This window comes from Pocillopora damicornis, chromosome 12 (genome assembly GCF_964200805.1).
Source record: "Pocillopora damicornis chromosome 12, jaPocDami1.2, whole genome shotgun sequence".
Classification (NCBI taxonomy): Eukaryota; Metazoa; Cnidaria; class Anthozoa; order Scleractinia; family Pocilloporidae; genus Pocillopora; species Pocillopora damicornis.
Window position 1 is genome coordinate 15041548 of NC_142681.1, and position 17055 is coordinate 15058602.

Below are 17055 nucleotides of genomic sequence, written 5' to 3' on the forward strand. Positions count from 1 at the left end.
TTCTTTGTTGTACGCTCGCTCCACTGCCCGATTTGAAGCAATTTCAGATGGTTAGGGTCGCTCGGATTTCCCTGAAACACGTTACCCCTGATGTTATATTACACAACCTTATCAGATTTCCCACTACCTGCTTGGTGTCCCGTTGACCTCTGTCAGACGTTGAAAAAAGCAGACCTCGAAAACACTGACCTTGAAAACGTAGTCTATGTATTACTCGAAAAGCCTTGAGGTTCTCAGTGCTGCTCCTGTGTGAACAATTTTCCTTGCGTTTTTCCTTCTTTGTATTTTTCCAATGGTTCATGTGAGCCATTGGATGGGCAAATGTCGCAGACAGTGACTTAATCTCAGGGGTATTAGTTTTCGCTACCGCTGGGAACTCAAAAAACAATACAACATTTCCCGTGTGTATTTACATTTGTCAACCAAATTGTCTGTATTTAATTTTTCGATAGGGAAAATACCTTGACTGAATTTTGAACGGTATGTTACGCCATAGTTTTAGGTGGTTGTATATGGCGTAACATATGGCGTAACATACTGTTCAAAATTCAGTCAGGGTATTTTCCCTATCGAAAAATTAATTTTCGTGTCGGAAATCAATTAACAGGGCCCGTTATTGTTTGCCTCTTTCAGACCTCCTCATTGTCTGCTATTTTCCGTGTCTAATATTATTTCCCATGTCTGTATTTACTTAATGGATTTCGACTTATCGCCAAGCCTAACATTATTAATCGAGGCCTATAATAACCTACATCACTAATCGAGTGTCTGATCGAGTTTGATTAATTCCTCAATTCCAAGTCATATTATCCAGGGTTGACTCCGTCCCAGACCTCCCACGGTACACCGTTGGCTAGGGGTAGTTGTTCACTTAGTTTACAAAAAAGATATGCGCCACTTCTTCGCAAGTATTGAAGCAAACTCTGATTTGGAGGTTATGACTGTTGAGGTAGGGTTATGACATCTCTACTCGTATATACGTAGTACCCATACGTAGTATGGGTAAAATTTCCGCCCAGCCCCATACTACATAATGCATTCAGTTCTTGGATAGAGAAAACAATAACAAAAACAATACATTGCCATTGGGAATACAGATTTGTTTTACAATAGCATGGGGCTGTGCGGAAATTTTACCGTAGTATGCACATAGAATCTAGCCACTAGTTATGTTATACCTTTGTTTAGCAAACTCTTGAACTTTGTGTACCTGGCACACGCGGTTACACAAGCTGATAATTGAAAGCCGAAACACATAAAATGTACGAATATTGTATGCTTGTGCACTTGTTTTAAACCAGAAAAATTTTCGTATTTTCACAAATCTAGCCTTCCACGGCTCAATGAACGTCAAACTAAATATTATGCATTTTCTGTTGCTCAGTAAATGCGTAATTTGACAGCACTATCTCAAGCACGGTCCACGACAATGCTACATTTCGGTCATCATTACCTGACCAGCTCAAACTAAGCAAGGGATCAGTAACCACTCCAACAGAATTCAAAGTATAAAGCCCATCTTTTATTTTAAAACAACAAGGTTATTAATGACATGTTATGGTCTCTCTGTCTTTTGTATTAATGGTTGCATATTTAAAGCAAAAAGTTGTCTTGCAAACAAAGTACAATTCAGCAGACATCAGGTAAAAATCTTGAATTAAAAGAATGACATTAAATATCATCATCAGTGAAAAAATCTTAATTTACAACTGTTGCTTTGAAATCAAACTAAACAAATTATGCAATGACATTCAGTATTTTATAGAGGTGATGATAAATTAATTCCCTTCAAATGAGATATGAAAACAATGAATGGACCCTTTAAGTGATTCACATAAGACTTCTCCCTGCAATATCCACATGGAGAAAAGATATATTTAGGTGTCCTTAAACATGGATTAATCCTGTCTTAAACTTAGGTTTAATAAGTTTAAGTTGATGTTTAAGTCACTTATACCTAGATTTAAGTTGGACTTAAACCTGGCTTATACTATCTTAAGGCTAAAACTTAATGCAGGTTTAAGTGCACATTAAATGTGTCCAAAACATTCCTGTATGTTTAAGTACTGTTTAATTGAAGTAAACAGAGCTCAAACATTTAATGTTGTCAAAGTACCATTTAATGCAAATTAATCTGCTCAAAATTTGTTGCTTATTTTAGTTTTGAATCAAATTTGTGAAATCAGTGAAATATTATTGTTTTGTTGTTTCATTACTAAACTGCCACCCACCAGGTCACATATCACACTAAACAATATATGTTTCAAATTTCTTTTACTTTAAATTCACTGGTACACATTCTTAAAGCTACTGCCTATTTGTAATTAACCCTTTAACTCCCAGGAGTGATTAACAAGTAACTTCTCCCTAAAATATCTTTACCTTATCCAGCAAAGAGATAATGAGAATTCTCAAACTTATCAGGTATAGGTCTTTGTCTTGATATCACAACAGATTCTCATAACTAAGTTACAGGGAAATATGTAGCAGCTAGAGAGGATAGTTACCAATCAGATCTTGGGAGTTAAAGGGTTAAAATGTCACACATACCTAGCTTATTTATGCTTGACAGGAACAAATTTTCCCCATCATAAGTCAATAAATTTAACAATACTTGGAAGAAACTATCCCTGTGATCTAGATGACAATAATTTGTTCTAACAAAACAATTACTTCAGTTTGCCATTAAATACATGATAAATAAATGAATAAAAAGTAGAAAAGGTGTTAAGTATTTTTTCAATCACGACTCTTTGTTTATCTGCCTGACAGCCCAAAGTGGGCCAGCAGGTGCAGGCCTCTCCGACATGCCACCAACACTCCTTGGCTTAGCCATTGCCCTGGCATGGGGGGTCAAATTATTTTTGTAGGTTCTGTCTAGCCTGGCTTTTGCATTTGTCAAGCTTGTTCTTTCCCATGATAGCTTCTTGGTTACATATCTTGCCAGTTTCTTTTCTTTTTCACCAGTAATGAAATTTTCTTGCTCCTCATAATCTGATTCTTCACTACTCATATAATCAATGTAAAGGATTTCACTATAATACTGTTTTTCTTTTGGTGTCATAGAAGCTTGTAGCATCTCATAGGATGACTGACGCCTTTCCAGTTTCTAATGGAACAAAAAGCAACAATTCAGTCATTATTTAGTTAATAACCAGACCAAATTATATCTATGAAACATATAATTTATTGTCAAATAGAAATACTTTTCTAACTCAAAATTATATCCCACAAAAGATATAAAATATTAAAATAACAATCAACAATAAATAGAACTCCCAGAAAAAAATCATGCTACAAAACAGTACTAAATTAAAGCAAACCCATATTATTTGGTTAACTACCAGCAAGGTTGACTTTCCTAATTAATGTGTATTTGTACACCAGTTGTAAACATACCAGTCCAACCTACAGTGTATGACAAATTTGTGCATGGCATTGTTTCATTTTTTGTTGCTGTATATTATCCCACATTGTAAATTGTGTTTTCAAACTATTATTATGTTGGTACAATGCCATGCACAAATTTGCCACAGTATTAAACAACACTTGTTGTCAAACTGAATTGAAACGTTTGATTCAGAAGCCATGCTTCAGCCACACTATCTTGAAAATTTATTCTTGAATATAGGTTTAGCATGGCAAAAGCAAGACAACTTAGCTAGTCCTTACATTTAGCAAACGCCTGCTCCTTTTGCACTTTTCTTTATGCTCTTCATTTTTCCCTTTTCTTATCCTCTGCTCTCTTTATTTAGTTGTTTTGAAGTACCGATAAAACTGAGCTGTTGAGTTAAAAACAATAATTATTATCGCTGCATGATATCCTAAAATTACCATACAATGACAAGTCTATGTGTATATGTAACATCAGCTTATGGATATAAATTAATTAAAAGAATTAATGCTGGTAATATTGTGTTTTCCCTCTCAGTTGTTAAGTTTTCTGTCCAACATATACTAAAATTATATGGTTTTGAAGAAATGTACCTTATTTGCTCAGGTTAGTCAAATTCCCTGTGCAACCACCTTCCTTTAGTGAAACAGTTTCCAATACAAGAAATCAAGTCTCTTGTTCACAATCAACAAACACAGTTTCATTACCCAAAGAATTGAAAAAGCAATAAAATCAGTAGCGTGAAATATTGTGGCTTTACTAAATACATAATATTAATATTAATCTATGATTAATTCATTGAAGGTTGCTGGAGGCTGCTCTCGTATGGTTTCTGGTTCTGGTGAGAGATTATGTCAATAAAGTAGACTTGGTGTACACCAAAAGATTTGATGTGTTTTTAAGGTCCTTAAACACGGCATAATTATTATGATAAATTTAATGTTGTATTTGAGGCTCCTTTAACTAGACCTTAAATCTCCCCCAATAGATTTAACGTTAGATTTAAGGTGGTTTAAAGTAACCCTAAATCTTTCAAAGGATTTAAGTACGGTTAAAATGACTTAAACATAGCTTAAATCTCAAAGTCGATTTAATTTGCATTTAAGAATGCTTAAACCTCGCCTAAACAAAGATACATTTTTAAGTCATGTTTAAGTTTAGTAAACATGGCTTAAATTTGTCTTTGGGTTTAATAGTTGTTTAATTTTACTTAAATGACACTAAAATTTGGCATTTTACCCAGTGATCCATACATTATTCAGCAAACAGATAATGAGAACATTTAATCTTATCAGTTAGAAGCCACTATCTTGATCTAGCAGCAAGTTCTCATAACTAATTAACGAGGAAATGAGTAGCGGCTAGAAGGGAGAATTAACTATAAGATCGTTTTTTATTGGTTTCCACTTGGCTTTGCTTTGTAATAATCAAGGTATCTACAGATAAAAAGCACAGGTACCAAGATGACTTATTAATAATATGTAAAAGCAATCAAACAAGTGAACTTACAATCAAACCCTGAAGACAGTAGAGACCCAACTAGTTTTTAAATAGTATTTATCACGCATTTTAAACATTAATAGAAGCTACTTGTAGATTTTATTTTATTAATTCATAGTTAGTAGATTAATTGTAGTATTTTAAGTTTTCTAGGTAAATGTATTAATGCCTTATCTAGTTAATATTATTAGATTATTATGGTATTGTTTTTGTAATTATTGTATTATTGTTTTTTCTGATGAAAAATTGTTATATTCTTTAAAAAAAAGCGTAGTATGCAACGAGAGAGAGCTTGATGCGTAATCATGCATAGAAGGAGGCTGTCTAATTAGTTGGTTGGTATTGACACTTGGCGCCGGTGTTCTATGGGATCAAATATCACCTAAACCTCAAGTGAATGGAAGATCAAATTAATTAAAAAAAGAAACACAGAAGACGAAATTTTGTAGTCCATTGATCATCAAAAACCGCGGTCTAAATTGGACTGCACTTGAATGACCCTTCGGGTCAGCTTTTTACACTTTATTTTGCCCTCTTGACACTGCCAGTCACAAAAATTAAGCCTACTTCACATTGATCTCTCGACTTAAGAAATCTCGATTTAATCCTCAACTTTGTGTGATTGTGAATAACGGGGATAGGTTTCTATAGAAATTTTGGTTTTGCGTCGTTAGGAGAGTATAACAGGGTAATTTAGTATCATCAACTGAGATGCAAATCAGTTTATAATACTGAATTACAATTTTGTGTGGTTATGTTAGGATGATTGTCTGGAAATTGTTGAATTTTTTGCCGGCGTGTTTGATTAATGACTGTTTTGTTCCTAGTGTTTTAAGTTAACCATCAGGTTATCTTAAAATAAGGGTGTAAGTCTTGTCAAATGAAGTTATCGTAGAATAAGGGTTTTAAGTTTTGTCAAATGAAATAAATGAGTTTGAAATAGACTTTATCTTACTCGCACAACCCTCTCATTGATTTGCGGTGGAATCCCTGAGGAATTCACAACATAAAAACATGCGATTAGCGCTGCTCCAGAAACATCAGTCCAGAACAACCAACTGATATTTTTTTTCCCACATTTATGGAAAACTGTCTTACTCACCTGGTCGCCTTGATTTCGGGAATTTCCCGTTTTAGGTGCGCCACCATAGCGTCTCCGCAAAGCCTCTGGTCGAACTTGACCTTTTTGCCAGCTGGGGCAAGAGTTGGGTTTTGACTTACTTGCGCAATGTCGTCCACCCAAACGAATGTTCGGTAGAGCTTCGCGCCCGGTAGCCAGCCTGCAATTTGTGAGTCCTGTGAACCAACTTGTGCATTGGGGCCAAAATTGGCCCGATGGCTCCTACGCTGTGATCACCAGACATTTGAAGATTTGTTTGCACCGATGAAACAAGCTGCTGCAAGGAACGAAAAGAACTTCCCTCGTTCATCTGAAAAGTAGTGTCACTTAGAGAGACGCCCCTATGCTGGTATCAAATGTAACATCAACGTCATATCCGAAATGATGATTACTGGTGGTGTGACATTTCTAATTTTTCTTTTTTCATAATAAGGTGAGTTTAGGATCTAAGGCTTTGCACGAGCTGGTTAACATTCTTGAGATTTTATAAAATTACACGTCAGTCATTTCAGATTCGATGAATGGATTTTATGAATATAATTTGCTTCCGTTCTCCAAGTCAGAGTTACGAGTTTGTAACTCCAGGAAATCGTTATGTCACTTGTAGTTAATTTCTTACAAAGAGCCTAGGCACAACAGAGAAAAATCTTTTGTTTTAATTTAATTTCACTGCGGGACTTGTGCCATGAATCATTCACAAGGTCCCTGTTTGTGTTAAAATTATAGAAAACTCGAAGTACAATTGGCGATAAATTGTGGAAAAATGAAAGGGAACTATAACTGCCCGTCTCGTGGAAGGAAAACCTCTCTTTCAACGCTACGATGCATGGTGTCTTGTAATTGGCATCCTTCAACCCGCATCAGGTAGGTAATTTACATTGCATGCTTGACTGTTCACTAGTTTATCAGGCTTCTTTCCAAGAACACTTAATCAAACACCATTGTGGTCATTATGTGAAAAGTATTCGTATTCCACTGCTTCTTCTGCGATCTACAGGGGCGCAAATTATTTTGATCGAGAAAACCAGGGACAAAATGTATTGAGCGGCCCGCCAACTTCATGCAACCCAAGCTTCTTTTTGAAGGGAGAAAAAGAGGCGCAAGGTCATTTTTATTAATCGTAGACGATCAGATGCACACAAGCTTAAAACCGGGTAGGCTATCTGGGTAGGCTGCCTATGACTTAGCTGCAGTTGTTAGTTTCGGGCAAATGAAGTTGCTAGGGGCTTTGTTTTCCACAAATACACTAACTTAGGGCCTGTTTACATGGAGGTGGGGGACCACAGGTAGGTGAGGTAACCCGCCTGTCCGTATAAATTCTTATTTTATTTTGATCACGTTTACATGATAGGTGGGCGGGCTGCCCAGTATGCCAGGTAGGGTAACCCGGTCAGCCGGGCTGACAGTTTGCCATTTCAACTAGCTTGTTAAGGTGGGGTAACCCGCTTAGCCGGGGTCGCGCTCATGGCAAAAAGCTCAAAAGCGAAACATGTATGTTTTAAAACTTTGTACATAAAATATTCACATTTCAGAATATTTAGCGTTGTAAATCGACCATATTTGGTTTCCCAAACTATTCCGTATAACGTATTAAGTCAATGGTTCCTCGCGAAACCAAACACCGCGTAACACAACGCGTGACGCATTCATGAATAAATACATATGTGTCCGAGAATTAATCCTTTGTCATTTTCGAGATGTGAGCTAAGGACGCCTCTGCTCAAACTCCTTAATTGCAAGCGCAGCAACAACCTCAAGAAACCTCACCCCAGCACCCCGGGGTTGTAAGATTGCATGTAAACGCGTTTTATTTTTCGACCATGGCTAAGCGGGTTACCTCACCTACCTGGGGTCCCCCACCTCTATGTAAACAGCCCACACCTTCAAAGTCTATGGTTTCCAACTATTTAACCTATGGTTACTACAACTATTACATTGTAGAAAATTTTTCTAAGAAAAGTTAGTTTGGACGCGTCTCAAGTCCGCGCGAAAGCAGATAATGCTATGTCACGCATAAGTGATTATTCATCTTTGAGGTAATATGTTTAGGAGAGACTGTAATAAGTTATTTATCATACATGGAATTTAACTAATCTGTGCCGCTATCTCGTAGACCTGCATCTCCTCTCATTCTATCCGCTTGTCCGAGAAGATCTAAATTTCTACCCAACGTGAATTGATGTTTATATGCTCATCCGAGGAGATCTAAATTTACACCCAAGGTGAATGTTGACATGACAACCTGTAACTCTGATCTACGGCCCTAAATCTGGACATAGCTAGGCTGCTGAACAGTTTCCTATTTCTGAATAAACTGTTATCTTGTTTCTTGTGTGCACTGCGTTGGGTAGTAAGTGGCGCACGTAAGTCGTTCCCAGGGCATCTACATTGGTTTTTTACATATGATCAGTTGGGGGACAGACGGATAAGTGACGTCCACATGAGAAAAAATTTTGCTTTGTTTATTACATAAAACAGATGTAATCTACGTTATGGTGGGTCTGTTCATTAATATATCACAGAGGACGACATAGAGCAGTTGGAACGTCAGTGACACATTCGCCTGCGCCTAGTGTGCAGGTTTTGCTGTTCTTACCACATTATGACTTCATCTGTGGTCTATCACTGAACAGACCCATGGCAAAGTGGACGTTGTGTGACACCCCGAAACATGACAGCGAAAGAGATTTTAAAGATGCTTAGGAGTCAAAACCGAGAAAAACATCGCAGGTCATTCTTTTCCATGATGTGCAGAATTAGAGCTCTGGAGAAGATTATCAACTGTAAAACATCTAATGCTCTGCAGGACTTGCGTGACAATCGAAGTATTTCAACCTTAGACGGCATCTCACTTACTGTTCATTATTGAATCAAAATTGTCAAATCCTTCTACTTTTCCATCTTTCAAGACCAAAATCTTCTCGCAGTCTTTTATCGTGTTCAAACGGTGGGCTATAGTGATGACTGTGGACTCCTTCAGTTTCTGCCGTACTACATTCCAGATCGTCTGCTCTGTGTCTGGGTCAACATGCGCAGTTGGCTCGTCCAAGACGACGATTTTACTTCGCTGTAGCAGCACACGAGCTAAGCAAATTAACTGCCGCTCTCCGACACTCACATTAGCGCCATGTTCCAGCAGTTCGTAATCCAGCTTGGCCTCAAGCCTCCCGACAAAATCTTTCAGATGTACATCCTCTAAAGCCTGCCATAATTCAGCGTCTTGAAACTTGTCTAAAAAATCGAGATTTTTCCTCAATGATCCACTACAAAGAACAGGACTTTGGCCAAGAACCGAGATACCTCGTGAGCTTGTTGGAGGCCTATCTCCTTAACTGGAACATGGTCGATGATTATCTCTCCATCAGCATCAGGTATGCGCATAAGAGCTGCTACAAAAGATGACTTCCCAGCTCCCGTACGGCCGGCCACTCCGATCTTTGCTCCTGCTTTGATGCTAAGATTAATGTTCTTCAGTACTTGAGGCCCCCCCGGATAGTGCTTCAATGACACATTTCTCAAAACAATACTTCCTCTCCGAGGCCAGTCTTGTGGGGATGTTCGTTCTTCCTCGTATCCAGGCTCCCGGTCAAGTTTAGTGTAGGTCATAACTCGCTCAACTGACGTCATGTACTTTTCCACTTCAGAGGTTTTTCTAACAGCGTATTGAGTCATGGTCAGAGTTTGGATGACGTAAACAAGAGCGAGACCAGCGTATGCTGAAAAGCAAAATGCGAACTTAAGTCCATAAATTCCGGACTTGTTAGTTGTTTTCTCTCCATAGCTCAAAACATATAACGAAAACTTTACAGGGCTAGGTTACCTAACCTGGACACTTGAAAGTTTTTTCAGCACCCGAGTGACTCTCATGTTTCTGTTGTGTTTAAAAACCACCCGTTAATGACAGAGCACGTAGAGTCATATTTATTTTATCATTCAGCTGTTCATGCTGTGTTAATACACGACTATATAGATTCTTACTTTACATAGAAAGACTCAAAATCGTAACTAAGAATCTTAAGCTTACCAGGATCTTGAGATACCAGGATTGCAGCCAGAGCAACTGCACCGACTAACAAGGAAGCGAGACAATCTAAACGTGCACCGAGCCACCTACCGCTGGCCATCACCATAATGTACGCCTGATTATGAACATCTTGATATCTGAGAGGACGAGTTTTTATCACAAGGTTTAATAATGGGATGACTTTTTTAGTTGACTGTTGAAAATAAACCGAATTGTATCAGCTTTGTATTACTTTACAAAGTGATTTGTCCAATAAACTTGCGCAAAACCAACGGCCTATTAGTCGAACGCGTTTTTCTGCGCTCGATGCCGTTTCCTTGTTAAAAAGTTAAGTCCTCTTTCACTACTTGTGATCTTTTCTTTTGTTTTGATTAGCTTGTTATTATCAAATTGTATTTTTTTTGAGACAATCACTCCAAAAAACCTCAGAGAGATTACATCGGGACTGCACACTGAAGTGAGAGCAGAGTCTCTTTCGGCCTGACAATGTAACGGAGCCCTTCAACAAATTCTGCCCGACACCCCACTCCATTAAAAAGATGTTGCTCTCCAAGAAACATCCGTAAGCTACCAGCTAACTGTCCGAAAGATCATTTCTGTAACCACATCTCATTCTTAGGTATCTCCATTCGCCCAGATAAAGTAAGCCGCTGGAGCCGAATTTGTAAACGATATGGATACTTTTCCATTGAAAATGGTAAATTCTCCAAAAATAGCCAATTCTTAATTGTTCACTATCACAACTACATCTTGTATATTTAGTATAGCATTTATCAGAAGGACAAGACGAGTGGCACTTGACTGTATTTCCTGTTAAACTCATAGTGGAGTCCAATTCGGTCAATAATCACACGAGTGTATTAACAAAATTGGAAGACTGCTAAGCAGGAGTCTGATATGTTAACCACGAGTACTTTTAAAGACAGAATTGAGCGACATGACGTTGTCTTTATAATTAATCAAAACTATGACAAAATTAGAGAAAGAAACTAGACAACAGTTATACGTTTTCATAAAAAAAAACTCAGCGAAATTCGCGCCAACAGCGCGCGCATACACTTACACGCAGGCATGTCTTGTCAACTGTCCTATTACAATAATTACGAGCATGACACTTACACTGTCGGACCGGTGATAACCAACCACATTCGATAAATTTGTTAAAGTTTTGATTAATCGTGAAATTTCTGCGTTGCGCGATCCTAGTGATTGACCTCCATATTATGCGTCTGTTGAAATCCTATCAGAAGGACGAAAACCACACATAGCAATTACTGTAGTCTTACCACTGGTAATGCCCTTCACGCTCCTTTCGGATAGCTTCGCTCCGCGACCGTGCCTCGTATACGGAAAGGTCCACTTGCTGATCAGTGTCTCAGCACATACCAGATAGGATCACAAGAGACACGTGATACAATTTCGTGTATAGGCGGTAGATAAAAAATAAATACCTCATACAAAATGAGCAATTATAAGTCATTTGTGCTCTGTGCATTTATCGGCTCTCACACCACACGCTGAATCAATGTCTCACACATACCTGTACAGTGCATCCACAAAATCTCTCTGTCTTCCTCTCGTACGAATCGTGTCCAGTCCTATCAGGGTCTCCGAAAAATGAGCGAACACTGGGCTTCGGGTTATCGACTCTAACCTCTTTAGTTCTCTGGCAGTCTTCAAGTAATAATTGGATAGAAAACCGACCAACATGGAAATTGGAACAACAAGAAACATGAGCCAAACATTTGTGGCAACTGTTACCAGAATTTGGGAAAATATCACCAAGAGCATCTGCACTGTCGTCAGGAATGTTTTGGGTAACATCTCATCTACGCAGCCAATATCATTGGAGAAGCGATTTAGGATTCTTCCCACTGGATTTGAATCAAAGAACAGGACAGGTGCTTGTAAAATGGCCACAACCATTTTATCGTGAAGACGCTAGGCGCACTTTAAACAAACATTCAAGTGTCCATAAGCCCAAACGATAGTAACTGTGAAACACGTGCCAACCAGACAGGCGAAGACAGATAGATATGTCTTGTTCTTCTGATCCTCTGGGTCTAGCCTTGCAAGAAACGAGAGCCACAAGTCCGGAGCAGCTACGAAGGCTGAAAGAAACAGCATTGATACGTAGTGGTTGAAATGTATTTCTATATGATCATTCGGCTGAACAATGTAAGATTTATTGGGCCCAGAAACAACTCGCCTGGATTAGTTACTACCGTTAGTGTTCTGGGAATGTTTTTGTAAACACCACAACGTCACAGAAAAAATGAAGCAGTCAACCATGTTACATATAAATATTGCCAGAAAACGGCATTTGGTCTCTAAAGTTAGTTTGTAGAGCGAGTATTTTTTTTTTTTTTTTAACTTTTTCAGGCGAGTGGAGACAAGTGCAAGGCAAACGCGAGGAGATAAAACACCGGCTCTTCCTTTCGCGCGTGACTCGCCATTCACTCGCGCCTTGTCGCACTTGTACGAGCAAGTGAGATATCAAGAACATGGTCAGAAATTTCTGCAGTGTCTCTTAACTCTACCGTCTAATCTCAAAAACAACGCGTATTCTTGGTCAAAACCATAGTCATTGTGAAATGATTTGCACGAAATAGAATAAAAGAAATTAGGGCTTAACCCAAGGTTTGTAACTCACTCTAACAATAAGTTTACCTTGAGTAATGAGACTTAAACCAACCATTCCAGTTATCATCAAAGGATGTGCTCCACTTCTGAAATAGTCCCAATAAAGCCTGGATGTCACAACTCCGATTGCCCGATCCTCTTTTGCTATCTCCAAACTCTTCGCCTCATTGGTCAGGGGATGTGTTATCTGGCACTTTTCAGCATCATCATGTTCCTCCTTATATTCCCAGCAGAACGGCTTAGATGAGTCTGTTTTGTCCTTCAGAGCTGCTTTATAAAGCGGGTCAACGGTTGAATTGATAACACCTTTTTTGTGCAGCTCAGTAAAGCGTCCCTTGTCGAGGATACGCCCTTTGTACAACACAATCACTTCATCAGCATTTTCCATGTGCTGTTGCTGATGAGAGGCGAACAGAACAATTTTATCCCCTAGTAAATCTTTGATGCACTTGTTAAAGATATGTTGGCCAACTTTAAAATCGACAGCACTCAGCGGATCATCCAATAGATAAATATTTCCTTCAGCATAAACTGCACGAGCTAAACTTACTCTCGCCTGTTGTCCTCCACTCAGAACCTCGCCGCGTTCTCCAACAACTGTTTGATCACCATCAGGTAACCGCTCAAAGTCCTCTTTCAGAGCACAGACGTCGATTATTCTTTCATACTTGGACTCCTCGAAAGGTTGACCAAACAGAATGTTTTCTTTTATCGTTCCCGAGAACACCCAAGCAGTCTGAGGCAAGTAAATGACAGAGCCTTGATAATCAATCGTCCCACCGACGTTCGAAGTTTCACCAGCGATCGCTGAGAGCAGAGTAGACTTACCACTTCCAACCGGGCCGGTGATGACTGTTAAACTCTTTGAAGGTGCAAAGAAGTTGATATCCTCAAGAATAAATTCATCTTCACGATGCGTTTTTGCGTAGCTTAAATTTGACACACGTAGAATAGTAGGTCCTATTTCTGTTGCTTCACGAGACGGCGAAACTTTCTCCATGTTTTCCTCTTCTTTTTTCAAGTAACTGGGACTTTGGTTAGTTAAGGTCATTTTCGTTTTTTGTTGGGGCTCGTTGCTTTCATCACTCTCCGAGGCTTTTAACAGATTTTCCAAAAGAAGGAATTCTTCGATTCTTCCGAGCGAAACGTAGGCGTCATACGTTACCATTAAACCATATGTCATATTCAACGTGCCACGCAATTTTATAACACTCATAAACGACAGAAGCATAAAAACATTGGCGGGCGTGAGGGTCTGACCAGTAAGTACCATAGTAATTACTGACACCAGAGTGGCCAGTGGCGTTACACTGTATAACAAGGCATCGATACTTGACTGAATGGTCGTCCTCTTCGAAATGACCCTGATTTCATTTCTGAAGATAGAAGGTTATCATAAGTTATGTGGGCATTCTGTCGAACCAGCTCGTCGTCAGTGTTCTCTTTAACTTGAAATATTAACGAGGTGAGCGAGCGGCAAGTGCACCCTTATAACAGCGTATAAAAAATAATACTAACTTGAAGACAAGTTAGACTCGACGAGATGTTCTACCTATAATAATGATCGATTATTCTCTGAAGTGGAGGTGATATCCTGAGGTAAAAACGATTACAATATTTTTGGCGCAACTCCCGCGCGAGTCGTTCGAAGGTGAATTGCAATGGCTATTCGGAGTTTGAGTAGCCAATCATGTCAGAGTGCACTTTTAACACTATCTACTCAGTATATACTGGTATTTTCTTAACTGACCGGCCAGTTTTTCGGTTATGATATGGGTTACAAGAGACAATTAATATTCTTCAAAAGAGGCATTCTGCTTGGCTCATACAGCGGTCCAAAGAGGGGGGGGCATGTTTAAACTGCCTAGCTATTGAAGCTTTCAGTGGAGACAAACAGATTTGTGGTTATCTATTTCCGAGGTTTGAATAATTTGGGTCAACAATTACGGGAATGAATTACAATTACGGGAATGAATTAAGCTAGTTGTTGGAGCCTACTTCTGAATAAAAATGATAATTACCTTACCTTCTCACATTTTTTATCTTCCGTCCATATTCGTCTTCCCACGCATGCATTTTGACCGCGCGGATCCCGGAAACTACTTGATTCATTAGGGAGATTCGCTCATCGGATACTGCAGCTGTGCGCAAGCGCAGCTTAGCATTAGCATAGGACAAGACGGCAAAGTATGGCATGAGAATACACAGGAGGAACACACCTGTAACAGCCTGCCAACCAATCAAATTGTAAATAAGGAATGTGGCCCCTGCATAAACAGGGACTGCGAAAACGGTTGAGAAAAAAATATTGACTGTCTCTTCTTCCATTCTTTTAACATCATTGGATATCAGATCGAATAAGCGTCCAGCAGTGAACCTCAGTAACGTCTGCTTACTGAGTAGAAGCGTCTGAAAGAAAGTACAGGTTAGACATTAAAGACGAAATAAGTTCCAAAAACTATCTAAGCTTAATCTCCTGCATAAAGATATTCGTGACTGCGTTTCGAGACGAGAGTAACCAAACCTCTACCAAATTATCTTTAAATGTGTAAAAAGAGCGACAACTCAGGCGCCATTTTGAGTCTCGTTAAGAAGCGCGGCCGTATACGTTATGGTTTCTGTAGCCTGCTTAACTGCAGTCTAAATAACTGTTTGTTTCTTTGATTCTTTTGTTGGCGGGCAGGATTGCCTGCTCCCGCAGAAGCAGCAACCAGCGATGATGTTTAATAACCCTCTCCTTCTAGGTCTCCATGGCATAAGCCGATTGCAGTCGATCAGATTTCTAGAAAAATCATTCTATATCGGATAGATACTTGTGTTCAAGTTTGTTCGGCTTAATTTGGGGTGTTTAGGATATTAGAATCGTGCCTACCTTGTGGTACACCAGTCCCCTTAGGGCGCTTCCTATTTTGATCCCCAATATCTCACATCTGTAGTCTCGCTGGTGCATACCAAAACCACTAATCAAACCATTGAGACACATAGCTAATGCGCAGGTGTAGAGCCGATGAGTCATCTCTACCTCAGTTGACATTAGCTCAGAAACAAGATACCCGAGAAACAGTGGAAAGAGAAGGCGAGAAGTTGTACACAATATATACCCCGTCAAAATGATGATAACATCTTTGGCAGAAAGCATATCAAATACGCTTTTCCAAAGTTTAGGCCTTTTCCCATTCATCTTGCAATGATGTTTCTCGCTTTCCCAGCTTTTTCGAAGCTTGTCGGTGACAAAACGGCCAGAGTTCTCGTCTGACAAGGGTAAAAAGTCATTTTGATCCAAAGGCCTTTGACTGCCCTTTTCAAGGACTTCGTTCATCCAACAAAAAAAAAGTGAAGATACAAAACTGACTTTTTTATCTTCATCACCAGAGATTTTCATGTAACCGCTTTTTGCTGCCATCACTTGAGACCTACAAAATACATAGCCATTATTAGCATGTTCAACGCAATGACCAAATGTCTTTGCATGTTGTTCCAGGATTTCAGAACCAACTTGCCCTCTAAGAGTTGTAAACTTACATAAAATCCAATAAGTCACGTTGTTTTGTAGAACCTCATGACTTTTATATAGCCTAAAATGATGTAGCCTAAAACAAAATGGTAAATAATCAGGATACTCGTCATTGAATAAGTTTTGTGCTCGAAGAGTGTCGAGTTTTGCTTTCTCTACTTTTTATGAACGTTTAATTTTCTTGGCATAGTTTCCGTGACATTGGTTGCTACCTTTGTTTTTGTTTAAAATTTTGCGCGGGATATTTGCGCGCGGCCGGCCAAAATTGATCCCCTTGCTTGAGGGAGCCTGTTGAGTTCCCGGCTCCCTCTTAATAGAAACCAAATAACAAGAGAACATTATCTTGCAATTATTTGAGGAAGCGGCGTGCAACCAACTTTTCATTTCGAATGGAGTTTCCACAATTTTTCGCTATTCCGCTTTCCTTCTTGTCTCCCATAAGCAAGAACTTGTCGCATACATGACAAACTATTACTCATAAAAATAAATCAATTTTTTTTTTACTTTCATTTCACGTCCACTAAGGCGTAAAATAAAATTTCATAAGCGAGAAAACGTCATTTCTTCTAAAGCTGAAAATAACCGCATAATACCGTAAAATTGGATACTTATCGAAGTCGATTGCGTGATAGGTCATGAATGAATTTGTCAGTGTCTCGCATAATGAAACAGTTGAAATTCTGGAGCCAACAAATCGCGGTCTGCACTGTCTTCGCGGTCTGCACTGTCTTCGCGGTCTGCACAGTTTGTAGTCTGCAGCATAACATCTCCTGTGATCTTGCCCACTCAATCAAAGCTTTTAGCCAAACGATACATATATAAAATGTCAACACAGCGCTGTTATAGGCCTTGTAATTACA

The 17055-nt window shown here is 39.0% G+C and overlaps 1 pseudogene; it reads right to left on the reverse strand.

Annotated features, from left to right (window-relative positions):
• Positions 1–8610: 8610 nt before the first annotated feature.
• Positions 8611–16072, reverse strand: LOC113674066 (ATP-binding cassette subfamily C member 4-like; annotated as a pseudogene).
• Between the last annotated feature and the right edge of the window lie 983 nt (positions 16073–17055).